Here is a 20,013-nt window from a genome sequence, read left to right as displayed (position 1 = left end):
TATGGATAAGGGGCAAGCTCAAGCTTGTATGTATTATTATCAGGATCCTATATCTGTTGGTGACTTCATATTGAAGAAACCATAATCGAAAAAGTATATTTCCCCATGGGTAATAGGATAGTGTATGAATATAGGATTTAGGTATTAAGAGCAATCCATAGATAAAACGTGGCCTCAAGTGTTAAAAAAAGAGTTTATATTGTAGTAAGAATTAACACTAGAGAAGAACAAGGAGACCATTATCTAGCATGTGATAACATGTATTGATATTGCATAGATATTATTTAATAGAGAGGAATGGGGCCAAGGTGGGAGAGCCGTAGACAATCAAGGTAGAATTGGTTATGGAGGGTGCTAGGACTAGAGACAATTATTCGACAAATAGGTCAACGTCCATCCTTTTGTTTATGCCTTCAGGTGCCCTAGTGTGCAATTTTACAATCCAGAAAATTTCTTTTTTCCTTAAACTCTTTTCCCTATCGCCCCCCTAGGGTGTTTTTTAATTACATCAATGCCAATAAATGAAAAATATTTAGGCCCCATGCCATGTAACCTAAAGTGTTTGGCTACCGGCGTTCTTGGTTCTATTTCATCCAAAGAACGCAAGTGCTCACGAATTCTGTCTTTCAATGGGCGGGTAGTGATGCCTACATATTGGCATAAATACATATGTACACACATATAAATATAAATATATATATAAACAGTGCAAGGCAGTTTAGCACTCACGATACAATCCTTTTGACCGGCGTGCTCAGCAGCATATTTCACAGACTTCCAACAAAAGCAGGCACTCACCGGGTTTGAAGTGGCAAAAAACAACAACAATGAAATGCTCAACAACCTTCCTTAAATACCCTATTCACCCTACATGTCTTTCAGATAAGCGTTAATTACCTTGTGTGCAAAAACGGTGTTAGCAGGCACGTAGCATACGTCACCATTAGGCATTGCATGTAGCCTAGCAACTAACCGCTGAATGTTACAAATGTGTCTTAGCGATAAAAACCTATACAAAACTTGACAACATATGTGTTTAAATGCCCTTACATTGTCCACTAACCTTATTCATTAAAACATCATTTTCCCATATTGTGTGTAGCGGTAATTGCCCAGTACATATCTATGTTAAAGCCCTTTGCCTGCCTATTTTTTTTAGATCTCATATTTTGAGCCCTTGCAATGAATCCTAACCTATTTCTCTGGTAAAACTACTGTATGTGGGTAAAAAGAGGGGGGCACATAATGTCATCACTGATTCTTCTATTTCCCTATCTGAGTAAAGTGACCGTTTTGATAACCAATCTAAGAAAATCTTGCTAAAATGGCCATATTGTACAATTTGTTAGGCCTAAGCCTCCTTTTTTTCTCGGCAGATGTAATTTGGAGGAATGAATTATAGATTTCTTACCCTGCCAAATAAAATATATCATTGCTTGCTCTAAATAGAGTAAGTTCTTCTTCAAAATCATTCTAGGGATCATCTGAAGTACATATAGCAGTCTGGGCAAAATAAAAATTTTAATAACCTCAATTCTCCATGAAAGGGAAATTCGCAAATCTTTCCAGCTAAACATCTTTCCTTTCAGTTCTTCCAGAAGACAGGGTAAATTTAAACTGTACCACTTATTAGGATCTAAAGAGATATTTATACCTAGATATTTCATATGTTTGACAGTCACTAATGGAAATTTCTTTCTATTTAACCACAAGATTTCCAATTTATCCAGATTTTTTACCATAATGTTCAGTAAGATCTATAATTAATGATATATGCTCTTTAGGTTGAGTTACACAAAACAAAAGGTCACCTGCGAATAAAGACAATTTCAAAGTTCCCTAACTTAACTCCCTTCAAAAGTATTCTTAATTTAATAGCAAGTGGTTCCAAAAAGGTATCAAATAACAGATGTGATGGGGCATCCCTGTCTAGTACCCCTAAATAAAGAGAAGTGAGAAGAAAGATTTTGATTTAAAATGATACATGCCCTAGACTCTATATATAAATTTTGCAGAAACTTTAAGAAGGATCTCTCAAAGTGATATGCCTTTAAGACCTCAAACAGAAAATCCCACTCCACCGTGTTGAATCCCTTCTCCATATCAAACGAGAGCAGAAAGGTTTCAGGCAGGGTGGAAATATTACCAGCCTGTTTATGTACCAGGATTTGGCCACAACATAAAGTATCTTTTTTTTACACTTATCGTTGAATATCTGCCTTTGACAAATCCTTCTTGGTCTTTATGTATAAGATCATGGTGAATCAACATTCATCTTTTTGCCAATATTTTTAGTTAATATTTTATAATCTAGTTTTAAAAGTGATATAGGCCTATATGAAGAAACCAATAGTATTGAGAGAATACCAATGGCACTACTAAAATACGATAGACCTTTGTATCCTATATTTAGCCAACAGATACGGCAAGGAATGGGTGCTGTGTATATGCCACTTTAGTACATGGAAGAAGAGAAAGAATACACTTAAAGCACTCCCGGGTCAAGTTATAATAAAGTCTAGATAATTATCACTAACTATTCACTGAGGAATAGATAAAGGAGAGACAAAACGAAATTAACTAAGCTTAAAATATAACTTTTATTGGGGTCAACATAAAATAGGATGATAAATTAAAAACACTCTTAGGTACCGAATGTAGTGAGTATATACATGTGTTGGATATTAACTATTATGTAATACAAGTACACCAAGGATTAATACGTATTGGTATTGTAAATGTCAAATGGATTGATTTGAGAAAAGTATCCAGTAGTATGTGATACTGGTGATACCATCAAGTGTGTGAGTGTAGTTTACACTATATAGTGTTACGATTGCACTAAGTAAATTACAGCAACTATAGTACCAGTGTTGTCATAACCTTATTAGGTTGTTAATATCAACAAATGTATAAGATCCTAATAATTAAGTAGTATTAGAACCGGGTATTACTCCTAATAATAGTTCATCGATAATAGCAAGGTACTGGAAACTATAATATTTAGGGGTTAATGTCACAGAGTGTAACAACAATGGACGGTGAGTGTTCAACTAATACTAGTGTTGAGAAAGTAGCTAATCACAATAAATAACATGCTATCACCTAGAGCTTAAATGGTAGTATTCAGTAACAGACCGATAGACTTCATGTCAGGCTGATGATGTGTATAGTAGATGGTTATAATAACACCTTATATATAGTAACAAATTAATATTGCTCCGTTAACTAGCTTGTAAATAATGATTGTAAACGGCACAATCATACAGATGAAAAAAGGTCCCTTTATTATAGTTGGTATTATGAATGCATCTCACTCAATATCCTGTAACGTGAAACTCGTAAGAACAATAATATCTTTGAATTTAGTATGGTCATATGCTCAGAGTACACGAGCAAATAGTATTAGCAGCTAAGTAATATAATATCTAATCTTAGCACATATAGAGCAGTTATTATTTAATCCACTGTGCAATTGTAAAGAAATGCACCAAATATCTACGTGGATTTATTGTAAAACGTATGAAAAAAAAAGCATGAAAGCCACTGAATGGTAGCTGACATATTACTAGAGTGTCATAGTAATGTTGAGATGTTACTGTCAAAGAGATACAGGACCTGATAATTAATCAGTATGCTAAAACTATCTTCGGTTAAACCGAAGCTACAGTCAGGGGTTGTGAGTCAATATGCAAAAAGCCCACCCCTCTATTGATAATTGGGTAATATCAACACATAAGGTTGTACTTATAACTTAAATATCAAGCTAAAACAGCTGTGTGGTATCATATAAACCACTGTGTTATAGGCTATATTTATAAAATTGATACTTTACATCAGTCGTTTCATTGTTAAATTTATAAATACCGGAGCATAGTCACAATATTGAGCTACGATAGCTTTCTTGGTATTACATAAACTTCTGCATTCTAATCCATCGGTACATGACCTTGGTTAATATGTTAGTTATTTTATTACTAAGTTTGTGAATACCGGAGCATAACCACAATATATAGTAGTTTAAGTGGATTGTGTTAATAACCCCGTCTCTCTCAACTTATAAACCGCTTGCTCGTTCACTCTGTAATAAACAGTAACGCCTGGTGCATAGTGAGTAACTGTGAAAAACAATTGTTCAATGCGCTATAGTGTATTGAATATACAGACATAAACAGAGTTTGGAGCAGGTTGCGTGATGTTATTAATAGCACCGTCTCATTCGGCCGTTAAGATATTCACTCATTCACACTATATTAGATGGTACCAATCATTCATGTCACTGGGTGTACAGTATAAATAACTATCCTTGATAGGTATATATTAGAAGTAAATATCCGTTAGTAACAATTGACTACAGTAATTTTCGGTAGCCTAAGGCTTGCTAAAAACACAGGAGCTCCTAGGACTCCTCACCATTGCCCTAGCGTCCCTAACATGTTGTCGCCATTTTGTGTGGCGGACACACATCGCCGAAAATCAACCCGATCGAGTACGATTGGGTCGATTGACACTCTCCTCAGAAGAGCTGCTGGTGCAATGCTGCATACGGAGAGCGTATTGCTCTCCGCATTCAGCAAGGTCTGTCGGACCTGATCCTCACTGTCGGATCAGGTCCGACAGACCTTTGTAAAATAGGCCCCTAAGAGTATGAAGCTAATTTGATCATGTAAGTAAACTGGAAAGTTCTGGATCATGAAAAAATATATTTATTTAAAATATTTACCACTTTAAATAACAGCTACAAGATTGTTTATTGGGGGGTGGGTGCACTATGTCTAATACCACGTTTTTTGTTATTTGATAACTACATGAACAGTTGCGGAAGACTAGTACTAATAAAAAACTAAATTGTGGGGGGCGGAGCTAGCCATCAAGGGAGCAAGACGTGCCCTGATAGAGCTCCTGATTCTATATTTTTTAAAACAACTTTTATACCTGAAATTCCTCACAAAATGTTTCAGGACCTAAGTTCCAGAAGGGGAAAACACCACTTACTGAGCTAAGAGATACTTGGAAACGCAGAAACTTATAGGAGAGTCAACTTCTCGATCGGCGGAAAACCATGCGGCATTGTAAATTATGCCCTAGGATGCCGTGAGACATCGTGGATCTTAAGCAGCATTGATCCTCTTAAGGAGCAGCTTTACCCTTTTACACTACCATCCCACTCAGCGTAAACACCGATTCCGCTACTATTTAGTGGATCTGTTACCACCGTGGAGCGAAATTAAACCCAAAATGGCGGAGATCACTTTACTTTTTCAGCTGTTGGGAGACAAGCTTGATGCCCAACTCCTCTCACTGCGGGCTGAGCTTACTTCTGGCCGAGATCTAGCTGGTGAGGAGAGCGGACTTAGCGTGGGGAGATCACAGGTTATAAATAACTTTAATCACATACCACCAGTCGGCTCTTCCTCGCTAATACTACAGGGACCGCAATACAGCTTTGTTCTGAAATGCCCATACGCAGAGGCCCCCTGTACTGCCTTTTTGGACAGCGATGATCCGGTAGAGAGACCCGCTTCATACACTAGTGGTGGTGAGTGTTCCTGGGAACCAGGGAACGCACCTAACTTAGTGGTTAACAGCGACAATGGAGACATTTCTGACAGCTCCCTAACTGTTAGAGCTAAAATGCCGGAATACAGGCAGAGCTTACTGAGACACTTAGCCCTGGGTGACGACTGTCACAAGGAGAAGGGGTGTTTTACTAACGGTGGACATTTGAGAACTGTAACAGCTTTTTTACGCAATGGAGCCTTACCGGCCTCTCCCTCCCTCCTACATTACAAGCCAGAAGAATATGTAAATGTTAATCCGGAGGCGATAGGACTGAGACTGTTGCAGAATTTTGATGCGCTGGTTACTACAGCGGCACCTAGACTGCTGATGGGGCCTTTCGATCCAGGAGGAGAATCGGTTCCTTAGATGTCTCACTTGCCCACATAGCACAATTAGAAATACCTGGACACTGGTTTCATAGTTTTTCCTTCCGCACACAGCTTTGTTATGTATAAATGTCATCTGACATGCTCGCAAGCTACTTTTGTATTATTTTGTACATCACTATAGAATCTTTATATATGAATATACTGCACATGGTCAGATCAGTTTAAGAGTGGAGCTTTATAGTTTTCATTGCTGTACTAAAGAACATACTCAACAATGTTTTGGAGGTCTATTAATGGGGTAATTGTTACAGATTTAGTGGCTCCCCTTGTAAATAAGGAGTAATAGCTCATGTCTGAAGGGTAAAGCTGTAACATTAACTGCAAGCCCAGAGCGTTCCAAGTTGATCTTCATAGCTTTCCCATATGTCCCCACTTTCAGATAAGTTTAAAATATTTAATATCTTTGCCAGGCTTAACATGATTTTTAGATGTATGCTTTCTTTCTTCTTACCAACCAGTCCGCTTGCTGCTTTATTGTTTACAGGAGTGCATTATGAGGTCTAATGAATGGCCACTCAGCATAGAACAGGTTCTAAGGCTTTCATATATTATTTTAGATTACAGATTAGTTGAGGTAAGGGTACATTTATAATACAGCCATTTATAATACAGCCAGAGGTGTAGGATAGGAACAATCACTATGCATATTACAAATTAGATATGCCTACTTTATTTGTTCCACATATCAGTTATAATGACAGAATAGATCCCCTATACATATGTACGCTCCTATATGCTTACTATTTACTATACTCTCCTATATTCATCTTGTTTGAGTTTCTCTTCCTAAAGCAAGTGTCACACATTAGACTCAGAATTACGCCTCATGTGTCTTAACTAGTGGCTATGTAGCTCCTTAAACACATATAGAACCTATGCATAGAGTTGGGGGAATAGGTTAGAAGGGACTCTGACACTTCTTCAAAAACATTAAAGCAACTCGTACTTCTTCACTGTTAGTTGAGGGCTCATTTCTATTGGGGCTTGCTGACTAGATGTCTCTCTGTCCTTTGGTGTTTGTCATTTTAATTACAGTGTATATTCCTTACCTACAGCTGATTAGAACATGAATAGTAGTCGCATGCCAGTAAGAAGGCAAAACATGTTACAAACTACCCTAATTGCTGCTATATATTTAATGCTTAGTTTGACTTATTGGAGGGTTACACTTTTGAGGGTTACACAGCCTTCGAAACACAGGTTCTCTTCCCTAAGATGGCTTTCTAGATTCAAAATGACTTGCTTTTAGACATGTGTATTTTTCTTAGGAAGTTACCCTTATCTCTGTATTTACCTTAGTTAAGATTTACGCACGATGTATATAGAGAATAAGTTTATACTGTAGTATGCATTAAAGCTCTGAGCCCTCTGTATATTCCCATATTTGATATGCTAACTAGCTCCGCCCTCCCACCACCCTCACCCCCCCTATTATATTTTGAGCGGCTCTCGCCCGCTGCATCCCCTCTCCCCATAAAAACTATTGAGCTATCCCCTCCCTAGCCCTAATCCTTCTTGTTTAGATATACAAACCTCTTCATATATAGCTGGGAGAGGACCATTTTAGTTTATGTTACCTTTCAGATGCTCTATAACAAAACTGAAGTCTTTTCTTTGAGCTAACCCACATTTTATTGTAATGACTAAGACAATTGAATTTATTGCATTATTAACTATGTTATGTTTATACTGTACTGTACACATTTTGGGGCATACCCTATATTTTGTACTTGTATATGACTTCAATAAAAATTATTTAAAAAAAAAAAAAAACTAAATTGTTCTGGTAATGAATTTCAGGTGTGGAATTCCAAAATGCTGAAGTCTCTTCTGCTTTTGAGCATCTCTCTGCAACTGCTGGTTCAATGCAAGGAACAGGTGAGAAAGCAGCTGGTGAGTAATCTAAGATAGAGTGCACTTCAAGGAGGGTTGAGGCTTAGGGCCAGCATGAAGAGAGAGCATGCAAAATCTTTTGGGACTTATTTAGAGCATTAAATGGTAATGTAGGTTCCTCTTCTTCACACCAAAAACCCTGCATAGCCAAATAAACAGTTATCAAGCTAAAATTTGTTTCCTAAAATTATTTGTGGGACATCACAGCAGTGGTGAGGCGTCTTAGATAATCAATAGCGCCAGTGCAGAGCACGTTAGATCATCAGGCCCTTAGTCATAGTAAAGCACAACATGTGGGTCTCAGAGAAAGTTGAAAAGTGTTTCAAGAGTTCAGCAGAATACATCTGGATAACCATCACTTCTGAATATAAAAATATATAGTTGTTTTAATCAAACTTTTTTAATATCATAGGCCTTGATAATTATCAGCTGAGGCCTTTTCAGCTATTTTTCTAGCTGAAAAGGCACTTCTTTATTTTATCTCAACAACAGTAGCATTTTTTGGCTCTTTCCAGCAACCACAAATGTATTTTCAAAGGCGCAATCTTGTTTGAACCTCCTCTAGGCAAATACAATGTTGCAATAGAGTAGGTTTATGCTTTACAGTTTCAGCGCTTTTAGTATAAGAAGAAATTATAAATCCTTTCAATAGAAACCTGTAGTCGCCATATTGTTTTAAGATCAGAAAACGGTGCTTTATTAAACAATAAAGATAAATATTGTAAAAAGCAATACTTGTGAAAGTTTAAAATTGGCCATATAGTTATAGAAAAATTGTGCCCAGTATGTCAGCATACAATTGGCATTCAGGTTGTTTAGCATTGGTGCTGATAGAAACAGATTGTAATAGGTTCTACGAAACTCACAATTGCGTGTTCCTGTTTAAAAACCTGGTTATGAAGATGCCAGTGCGAGTGTGACTTAGAATCAAACTTTACTTTAATAGATTGCTACATGCCATTTGTATATGTTGGGATCTTGATGTGACTTCGGAAGTATGCCCATCATGTCAAGATATGGCATTCTAATGGTTCATCAGTGATTAGGATGGATTTTGATTACAATAGGTTAATGTCACACATGTAAATGAGTACTTCCCTTGCACAGTGAACAAAGGGATTTCTTGAATAAACCTTTACTGTAACCTTAAGAGGTGTGAATGGGCTATTGTATCAGTTAGTTTCAAGTGACCTCCCAGTTTCTATTTCAAAAACAGGTACTTAACATACAAAAAGGCCTTTTCAGGAGCTTTACTTATAGAAAAGGCTTTCACAGCTCAGTGTTTTTAACAAACAAACAAAATGGAAAGTTGTTTAAAATTGTATGTTCTACCCAAATCATGAAAGAAAATGTTATGGTTTCCTGTCCCTTTAAAAGTGAAAATGTTTTACTTCTATTATCACATTTTCTTCATTCTCTTGGTATTCTTTGTTAAAAAGCAGGAAGGTACGCTTAGGAGTGTGTACATGTATGCAACGCTATATGGCAGTAGTTTTCCAAGAATGTTATACATTAGCAAGAGCATTAGATGGCAGCACCTTTTCCTGCTATGTAGTTCTCCAGATGCAAGCTACCTACCTAGGTATCTCTTCGACATAGAATACCATGAGAACAATGCAAAGTTGATAATAGAAGTAAATTGGAACGAATTATAAATTGTATACTCTGTCTGAAACATAAAACTCATGTCCCTTTAATGTACTTCTAATATAAGAGAGAATTAAAATAGAAAAATGCAACAGTAATACAGTAGTGGATCAAATAACAATTGTTAAGATTATGTATGTATCCTATTGCATGAAGAAACTTTAAAAAAAAAATCAAAACATCTGGATATATTTTAATTAAATGTTTTACAGTAATTTTCATTTATAGATTGCAATAGAACCCAGCAGCCTATAATATATGAATAGTCCAACTCATAAAAAAAAACATAATTTATGCTAACCTGATAAATTAATTTATTTCATGGTGGTGAGAGTCCACCATATATTACTCCTGGGAATTATTCTTCTCTGCCACTAGGAGGAGGTAAATATTCCCAAACCCCAAGGGCTATATAAAACCCCTCCCACCACACACATACCTCGGTCTAACGTATAGCCAAGCAAAGTGAGGTAACAAAAAAGGAATAAGAGTTATAAAAGGACCGGGGGAATAAAGATGTGCTGAAGAAAAAACTAACCCCAAAGAAACATAAGGGTGGGGTCTCGTGAACTCTCACGACCATAAAAAAATGAATGATCAGGTAAGCATAAATTATGTTTCTTTCTAATGACACGGTGAGTCCACGGATCATCTTAATTACTGTTGGGAATATCACTCCTGACAAGCAGGAGGAAGCAAAGAGCACCACAGCAAAAGCTGTTAAATACCACTCTCCCTACCCACAATCCCTAGTCATTCTCTTTGCTTGTATCAGTTGCAAGGAGGGGTAAAGATAGGTGTCTGATTCTTCAATCAAGAGTTTGTTATTTTTTAAGCAGAGCAAGTTTGCTCTGGTTTTCTTTGGGGTTTAGCCGTAGTCCATGTCAGTCTCTTCAGTAGAGCAAGTGGTGGCTTTTAAGCATTTGGGAACTTGTGGTGTATAATCCCCACTGGGCCTCCCAAGTAATTTCATGCTGCCCTTGGTTGAAAGTTTGAGTAAGTTTACTCAGCCTTTTCTTTTTTCCACAGGTCCATGTGAGGTAGGAAGCCCCTCTCATACCAAGTGAGCTGTCCTGCTGCCGGACAGATTTTTGAGGTAAGTGCTTATTTCTTTCCCAGTTTTGATATAGGAGAATTTGGCACTTTGACAGTTAATTCTGTCTACATATACAATCAGCCTTCTAGGTTAACGGTTTATTGTATGGCAGTTTTGCAGGCACTGGGGATGTTTGGCTCAGTTTATTATGTTTTCACTTTGGTGTACATGTTTTTTGTTTGTGTATTAATGGCTACCTGGAGGTTTGTTAGGCCACGCCCAAAATAGGCTGGCTTATCTGAGATAGCAAAGACGTTTTTTAGTGCCCTTTTAGCTGTTTCCTGTTGTTACTAGATGTTGCAGCTCTGTTGCATAGCTCCTCAGAGGTGGTTCGGCGTTCTCTCCGGTGCGGCTGTGTGGGGACCGGATCATTTTCTGACTTTGTTTCCGGCAGCAAGAAGGTCAGGTAGGCACCTCAGCAGAGCTTGCTGAGGTGTGGAGGTTGCCTGTTTTTTTTTGTGGGGCTGTTGCTCTGTTTATATTTAAAGGGACACTGAACCCATTTTTTTTCTTTTGTGATTCAGATAGAGCATGCAATTTTAAGCAACTTTCTAATTTACTCCTATTATCAATTTTTCTTCGTTCTCTTGCTATCTTTATTTGAAATAAAAGCCATCTAAGCTTTTTTGGCTTAAGAACTCTGGACAGCACTTTTTGATTGGTGGATGGATTTTTTCCACCAATCAGCAAGGACAACCCAGGTTGTTCACCAAAATGGGCCGGCATCTAAACTTAGATTCTTGCATTTCAAATAAAGATACCAAGAGAATAAATAAAATTTGATAATAGGAGTAAATTAGAAAGTTGCTTAAAAAATTATGCTCTATCTGAATCACAAAAGAAAAATTTTGGGTTCAGTGTCCCTTTAAGTTTCTGTCTGAATTTCATGGACTATAACGTTTGTGTCTCTTTTTGCATTAATTTTATGAAAAATTGTTGCTGCAAGATTTATTGTGCAGTTTATTTAAGGATTTTCTAGTTTTTTTTAAAAAAAAAAGATGTGTGTTTAAAATTTAAAGGGCAGTAACGTTTTTTGTTTCATTAAAATTCTGATTTGAACTTAGAATTTTTTATTGATTAAGGTTTTTTTCCTTTAGAATAAGAAGGACCAAGAGGCCTTGCAAGCTGTTGCTTGTTCTCTATGTTTAAATACTAATGTTGAGCCTCCTATCCCTTTTTGTTCCTCTTGTATTGAGAGAACATTACATTACAAGGATAGACTTTTTGATTCTGAGCCTTCATTGTCTATGGTGGATGTTGTTCAGGAGTCTCCTGTTCAGGCTAATCCGCAGCTTTCTCCTCATACATCCCAATCTTCTGCAGTGCCCTGTGTTTCGTGTCAGGTTGTTTTTTCCTTGCAGGATATGGCTACACATATATCCTCGGCAGTATCTGAGGCTTTGTCTGCTTTTCCTATGTTACAGGGGAAGCGCAAGAGGAAGTATAAGGTTTCTGATTCTGTTGCAATTGTGTCTAGTGTTTCTTCTCATAAGTCTGAGGAGGAAGATACTTCAGTAGCATCTGAGGATGAGATCTCAAATTCTGATAGTGTAAATCCTTCTTCTGAACCTGAGTTTGTTTCCTTTAGGTTTAAGCTGGAGCACCTCTGTTTGTTACTCAAGGAGGTTTTGGCTACCTTGCAGGACTCTGAGGCGTCAGTCATGGTTATTCCTAAGAAATCTAGTAAACTTAATACGTTTTTTGATGTCCCTTCCTCGGTGGAAGTTTTTCCTATACCAGATCGTATTTCAGATATTATTGCACGAGAATGGGAGAAGCCTGGGATTCCTTTTTCCCCTTCTCCAATTTTTAGGAAGATGTTTTCTATTGCTGATTCTATTAAGGAATCTTGGCAGATGGTTCCTAAAGTGGAGGGAGCAGTTTCCACTCTGACCAAGAAGACCACTATTCCTATTGAGGACAGTTGTTCCTTTAAAGATCTTACGGATAACAAGTTTGAAACTTTGCTTAAAAAGATTTATGTTCACCAGGGGTATCAATGGCAACCGGCTGCATGTATTGCTACGGTTACTAGTGTGGCGGCATATTGGTTTGATGGATTGTCTGATTCTATTCAGCAAGATACTCCTCTTGAAGAAATTCAAGATAGAATCAAGGCTTTGAAGTTGGCTAATTCCTTTATTGCAGATTCTTCTCTACAGGTCATCAAGTTGGGAGCTAAACTTTCTGCTTTTGTTATTTTAGCTCGCAGAGCTTTATGTTTAAAATCCTGGTCTGCAGATGTATCCTCTAAGTCTAAGCTTTTGTCTATTCCTTACAAGGGTAAGACCTTGTTTGGGCCAGGTTTGGATGAGATTATTTCTGATATTACGGGAGGGAAAGGGCATTCTCTTCCTCAGGATAAAAAAAAATAAACAGAAGGGTCGGCAGAGTAATTTTCGTTCCTTTCATAACTTCTCTGGTAAATCTACCTCCTCTTCCTCCAAGCAGGAACAGTCCAAGCCATCTTGGAAGTCAAATCAGTCTTGGAATAAGGGGAAGCAGTCCAGGAAGCCTGTTGCTGACTCAAAATCAGCATGAAGGGTCTGCCCCCGATCTGGGAATGGATCTTGTGGGGGGCAGGTTCTCTTTCTTCGCTCAAGCTTGGGTTCGAGATGTTCAATATTCCTGGGTGGTAGATATTGTGTCCCAGGGTTACAAACTGGAGTTCAAGAATTTTCCTCCCAGAGGCAGGTTTCTTCTCTCCAGGTTATCTGTAAACCAGATAAAAGGAGAGGCGTTCTTACGTTGTGTTCAGAATCTTTCCAACATGGGAGTGATAGTTCCTGTTCAGGAACAGGGTCTGGGATTTTATTCCAATCTCTTCGTCGTTCCCAAAAAGAAGGGAACTTTCAGGCCTATTTTAGATCTCAAGAGTGTAAACAAGTTTCTCAGGGTTCCGTCTTTCAAAATGGAAACTATTCGTTCCATTCTTCCTTTGGTTCAGGAAGGTCAGTTCATGACCACAGTGGATCTAAAGGATGCGTATCTGCATATTCCCATTCACAGGGATCATCACAGGTTCCTAAGATTTGCATTTCTAGACAAACATTTTCAGTTTGTAGCTCTTCCTTTTGGTCTGGTAACAGCTCCCAGAATTTTTTCAAAGGTCCTGGGAGCAATGTTGGCGGTGCTTTGATTGAAGGGTGTTGCAGTGGCTCCTTATCTGGATGACATTCTAGTTCAGGCTCCATCTTTTCAACTAGTAAACTCCCACACAGAGTTGTTGTTGTCTTTTCTGTGCTCCCACGTTTGGAAGGTGAATTTAGGAAAAAGTTCCTTAATTCCGGCTACAAGAGTGGTATTTTTGGGGATCATTATAGATTCTCTAGAGATAAAAATTGTTATAACAGAAGCAAGAAAGTCAAAGATTTTCAATACATGTCTTGCTCTTCAGTCCCTTCCTCAGCCGTCAGTGTCTCAGTGCATGGAGGTTATTGGTCTGATGGTTTCAGTCATGGACATCATTCCGTTTGCTCGGTTCCATCTCAGACCTCTGCAGTTATGCTTGCTCAGGCAGTGGAATGGGGATTATGCGGATCTATCTCCAAAGATTGTTCTAGATCAGATGTCCAGAGATTCTCTTCCATGGTGGTTATCTCAGGATCTTCTCTCTCAGGGAACTTGCTTTTGCAGACCTGCCTAGGTGATTGTAACCACGGATGTCAGTTTGCTGGGCTGGGGTGCTGTCTGGGGTTCATTAAGGGCTCAGGGTCTATGGACTCGGGAGGAGTCGGTTCTTCCAATAAATGTTTTGGAACTGAGAGCAATTTTCAATGCTCTTCTAGCCTGGCTTCAGCCAGCTTCAACTTAGTTTATCAGGTTTCAGTCGGATAACATAACGTCAGTGGCTTACATCAATCATCAGTGAGGAACTCGGAGTTCCTTGGCCATGACAGAGAAAGCCAAGATTATTCAGTGGGCGGAGATTCACAACTGTTGTCTGTCTACTATCCACATTCCAGGGATGGACAATTGGGAAGCAGATTTCTGAGCAGACAGACTTTTCATCCGGGGGAGTGGGAACTACATCCAGAGGTATTTTTCAGCTTGATTCTCAGTTGGGGGCAGCCGGAGTTGGATCTCATGGCATCTCGTCAGAATGCCAAGCTCCCAAGGTATGGTTCGAACTCAAAGGATCCTCAGGCTGTTCTAATAGATGCTCTGGCAGTTCCTTGGACTTTCAGTCTGGCATATGTGTTCCCTCTGTTTGTTTGAGCTTCTTCCTCGGGTCATTGCTCGGGTAAAACAAGAGAGGGCATCAGTGATTCTCATTGCTCCGGCGTGGCATCACAGAATCTGGTTTGCAGATCTGGTGGAGATGTCTTCCCTTCCTTCATCCAAATCTCATTTCTCTGAAGTTGACTGCTTGGAGATTGAACACTTGATTCTTTCTAAGCGTGGTTTTTCTAAATCAGTCATTGAGACTATAATTCAGGCTCGTAAGCCTGTGACTAGGAAGATTTATTATAAAATTTGGCGTAAATATTTGTATTGGTGTGAATCCAAAGGCTACTCGTTGAGTAGAGTTAGGATTCCTAGGATTTTGTCTTTTCTCCAGGAGGGTTTGGAGAAAGGTTTATCTGCTAGTACCCTGAAGGGTCAAATTTCTGCTTTATTTATGTTATTGCACAAGCGCCTGGCGGATGTGCCAGGTGTTCATTCATTCATTCAGGCCTTGGTTAGAATTCAGCCTGTGTTTAAGTCTACTACTCCACCTTGGAGTCTTAATTTGGTTCTTAGAGTCCTTCAACAGGCTCCGTTTGAACCTATGCATTCTTTGGATATTAAGATGTTATCTTGGAAGATTTAGTTTCTGGTGGCTATTTTTTTGGCTCGAAGAGTTTCGGAGCTTTCAGTTTTACAGTATGAATCGCTTTTTCTAATTTTTTACTCTGATAAGGTAGTTCTGCGTACTTCCTTGGGTTTTCTTCCCAAGGTTGTTTCTGATAAGAATATTAATCAAGAGATTGCTGTTCCTTCTTTGTGTCCTAATCCTTCTTCTCATAAGAAGCGCTTGTTGCACAACCTGGATGTGGTTCGTGCATTGAAATATTATCTGCAGGCGACTAAGGATTTTTGCCAGTTTCCTTCTTTATTTGTTGTTTTTTCTGGGAAGCGTAAGGGTAAGAAAGCTACGGCTACTTCTCTTTCTTGTTGGTTGAGGAGTGTTATTCGCTTGGCATATGAGACTGCTGGTCAGCAGCCTCCTGAGAGAATCACGGCTCATTCCACCAGGGCTGTTTCATCTTCTTGGGCTTTCAAAAATGGAGCTTCTGTAGATCAGCTTTGCAAGGCTGCGACTTGGTCATCTTTGCATACTTTTTATAAATGTTATACTTTTGCTTCAGCAGAGGTTTTTTTTGGGAGAAAGGTTTTTCAAGCAGAAGTGCCTTCTGTTTAGGTTAACTGTCTTGTCCCTCCCTTATCATCCGTGTCCTCTAGCTTGGGTATTGGTTCACAATAGTAATTTAGATGATCTGTGGACTCACCGTGTCATTAGAAAGAAAACATAATTTATTCTTACCTGATAAATTTATTTATTTCTTGACACGGTGAGTCCACGGCCTGCCCCCGTTTTTCAGACAGTTTGCTTCTCTATAAACTTTAGGCACCTCTGCACCTTAGATTACTTCCTTTCTTCTTTCCCTTTGGTCAAATGACTGGGGATTTTGGGTAGGGGGAGTGGTATTTAACAGCTTTTGCTTTGGTGCTCTTTGCTTCCTCCTGCTAGTCAGGAGTGATATTCCCAACAGTAATTAAGAGAATCTGTGGACTCACCGTGTCAAGAAATAAATAAATTTATCAGGTAAGAATAAATTATGTTTTTCTTTCATACAGGTGGTGAGAGTCCAAGATCCATTACTCCTGGAAACTAATACCCAAGCTGGGGAGTCCACGAGTAATAACACAGAGGGAGGGATTTAAATAACATCTAATTTTTTTTAACGCACTTAAAATAAATCAAACAGTCAAAAAAATTAAATAGAGACAGCCGCCTAAAGTACCTTTCTACCAAAGGCTGCTTCAGAAGAAGCAAAAATATCAAAATGGTAGAATTTTGTAAAAGTAGGCAAAAAAGATCAAGTAGCTACTTTGCAAATCTGATCAGTTGAAGCCTCATTCTTGAAAGCCTAAGAAGTGACCTAGAAGAATTAGCAGTAATCCGTTGTGGTGGAGGCTGACCTGCCTCCAAGTAAGTCTTGTAAATCAAAAGTTACAACCAAGAGGCCAAAGAACCAACAGAAGCTTTCTGACCCTTCCTAGGAACAGAAAAAAGAATGAACAATATAGAAGTTTGTCCTTGGTAGCATCAATGTAATATTTCAATGCTCTAACAACATCCAAAGAATGCAAAGATCTTTCTGAAGCATTCTTAGGATTAGGACACAAAGAAAGAAACCCAATCTCTCTGCTAATTGTATCTGAAGAAACAACCTTAGGCAAAAAATCAAATGGTCTGTAACACAGCCTTATCCTGATGAAAAATAAGATAAGGAAAATCACAGGAAAGAGAAGATAACTCAGAAACTCTTCTAGCAAAAGAAATAGCCAAAAGAAATATATCACTTTCCAAGAAAGAAATTTAATATCTATTTTATGCATTTGTTCAAAAGGAGGAGCATGCAAAACCCTTAACACCAAGCTAAGATTCCATGGAGGAGAAACTAGCTTTATTACAGGTTTAATACTGAACAGAGTTTGAACAAAACTATGAATATAAGGAATTTAGCAATCTTTCTATGGAACAAAACTGAAAAAGCAGAAATCTGGCCCTTCAGAGAACTGGCAGATAGGCCCTTATACAGACCATCCTGGAAGAACTGCAACATCCTGGGAATTTTGAAAGAATGCCAGGAAAAAACATGGTCTATACACCAAAAAATAAAAGCCTTCCAGACCGTGTGATAGATTCTCCTAGTTACAGGCTTACAAGCCTAAATCAAGGTTTCAGTCACAGAATCAGAGAAACCCTTATGACTAAGGACTAAATGTTCAATGCCATCAAGTTCAGAGACTTGAGATATGGATTAAAAAACGGACCTTGAGACATAAGGTCTGACTGCAGAGGCCAAGGAGGACAGCTGGACATCTAAACCAGATCTGCATACCAAATCCTGTAAGGCCATTCTGGGGCAATCAAGATTACTGATGACTTCTCTATTTTGGGAAGAAGTACCATGAGAGAATTCGAGACACCTCCATCATTGCTAGGGAACTGTAAATTCCTCCCTGATGGTTGACATAAGCTACTGCTGTGACATTTGTCTGTCTGGAAACAGAGATGAGACTCTTTTCAACATTGGCCAAGCTTGAAGAACCCTGAAAATTCCATGGAGTCCTGGAACATTGATTGGTAATCTCGCCTCCCAAGAATCCCAAACTCCCTGTGCAGTCAGAGACCCCTAAACAGCTCCCTAACCTAAGAAACTTCCATTTGTTGCGATCACAGTCCAGGTAGGACAAGCAAAAGAGGCCTCCTGAATAATAAACTGATGATCCAACTACCAAGTTAGAGACTGACTTGAACTGGGATTTTAAAAAAAACTTTGTGACAGCTATAATCTCTGCATCATGTGGAGACGTGCAAATGGAATTGCATTTGAAGCTGTAATCATGAGACCTAGGACTTCCATTCAAAAAGCAACTGAGGGAAAATGGAAAAGACTAAAGGTTCAGACAAGCTGACAACAATTTTAACCTATGTTCTGTTCGAGAAAGACTCATTGGGACTGAATTACTTCGAAAACCCAAAAAAGTTACCTTCGTCTGAAGAACCAAAGAAAATTGATGCTCCAACCATGATGTTGAAGAAACAAGAGTTGGCTGGTGTAAGATTCAGTAAAAGGAAAAGATGGAGCTTCAACCAAGATGTCGTCCAGGTATAGAAACAATGCAATTACCCTGAGACCTAATCACAGACAAAAGGGCACCCAGAACCTTTGTGAATATTCTTGGAGCTGTAGCCAGACCAAATGGTAGAGCAACAAACTGGAAATGCCTGTCCAGATAGGCAAACCTCAGGAACTGGAAATGTTCTTTGTGAATAGTAACATGAATGTAAGCATCCTTTAAATATCTTGTGACATAAACTGACCTTGCTAAACAAAAGGCAGAATAGTCTGAATAGTTTCCATTTTGAAACCCCCTGAAAGAGGCTTAATCTGCCCCTACCAGAATCTCTGGATTGGGGGTCACACCATAATGCAGGTTTGGTAGTAGGGACAAATTGTTCACCCTGCTTTGACTTTGACTAGGTCTCCAGTGACTAGGTCTCTATACTAAACCAGAGGTGCCTTGCTTTTGAGCAGCATAGTCAACCTTTTGTTCCCTATTTTGACACTAGGAACGAAAACAATTAAAATCTTTAGATTTCTCCCTAGACTTTCTGTCCTGAGGAAGAAAAGCCATTTTACCTCTAGTAACAGTAGATATTACAGAATCTACTGTAAATCAGAACCAAACAATTTTTTTATTTTCTGTAATTTTAGCTTAAAGGGACAGTCTACACCAGAATTTTAATTTTGATTAGACTGTCCCTTTAATTTATACTTAGTTTATTTTTATTTTTAGTAATAGTGCTAGTTTTTTTTATTTGAATAGTAACTTTAGTATTTTGTAATTTAGGTAATTTTGATTCATTTAGGGGGTGTTAGGTTAGGGGGTGTTAGGCTAGGGGACTTAGTAATTTATTTATTTGCATTGTGGGCTTTGGCGGTTTAGGGGTTAATACTTTTGTTAGGTTTATTGCGTTGTTGGTTTTGGCGGTTTAGGGGTTAATACTTTAATAGGTAGTTTGCGTTGTGGGTTAATGGCGGATTAGGGGTTAATACATTTGATAGGTAGTTTGCAATGTTGGGGTTGGCGGTTTTAGGGGTTAATAATTTAGTTATTACTTGTGGTGTGGGTTTGATGGCGGATATAGGGGTTAATAGTTTAATTAGGCTTATTGCGTTGTGGGGGGTTGTCGGTGAAGGGGTTAATACATTTATTATTAGTTGTGAGAGGGGGGATTGCGGATATAGGGGTTTTACGTGTCTGACTTATTTTTGGGAGGCGTGTTAGACTTTTACGGGAGATTATTTTTATTTTTTTTAGTTTTCTTAGGCGTCGGCAGTTTCTAAAGTGCCGTAAGTCACTAGCGACTCCAGAAATTTTTATTTACGCTCATTTCTGGACATCGCTAGTTTATCCGACTTATGGCACTTTATGAACTGCCGGCGCCGTATATGTAATAGCCCGATGTGCAAGGTAAAATTACAGGCGGCGCGGGTTGCAGCGCTTGCGCTGAAGCCTGCGCCTATTATGTAATTGCGCCCCTGCTTACAATACTTGCCAAAAGTTCTTGTTAGAAATGACTTCCTTTCTTTCCTTTACTCCTTTCATAACATAATCAAGTGCATATAATATAGTTATAATACATTA

Source organism: Bombina bombina, chromosome 1 (assembly GCF_027579735.1).
Source record: "Bombina bombina isolate aBomBom1 chromosome 1, aBomBom1.pri, whole genome shotgun sequence".
In the NCBI taxonomy this organism is placed as follows: Eukaryota; Metazoa; Chordata; class Amphibia; order Anura; family Bombinatoridae; genus Bombina; species Bombina bombina.
Note: the sequence above shows the minus strand (reverse complement) of the source record.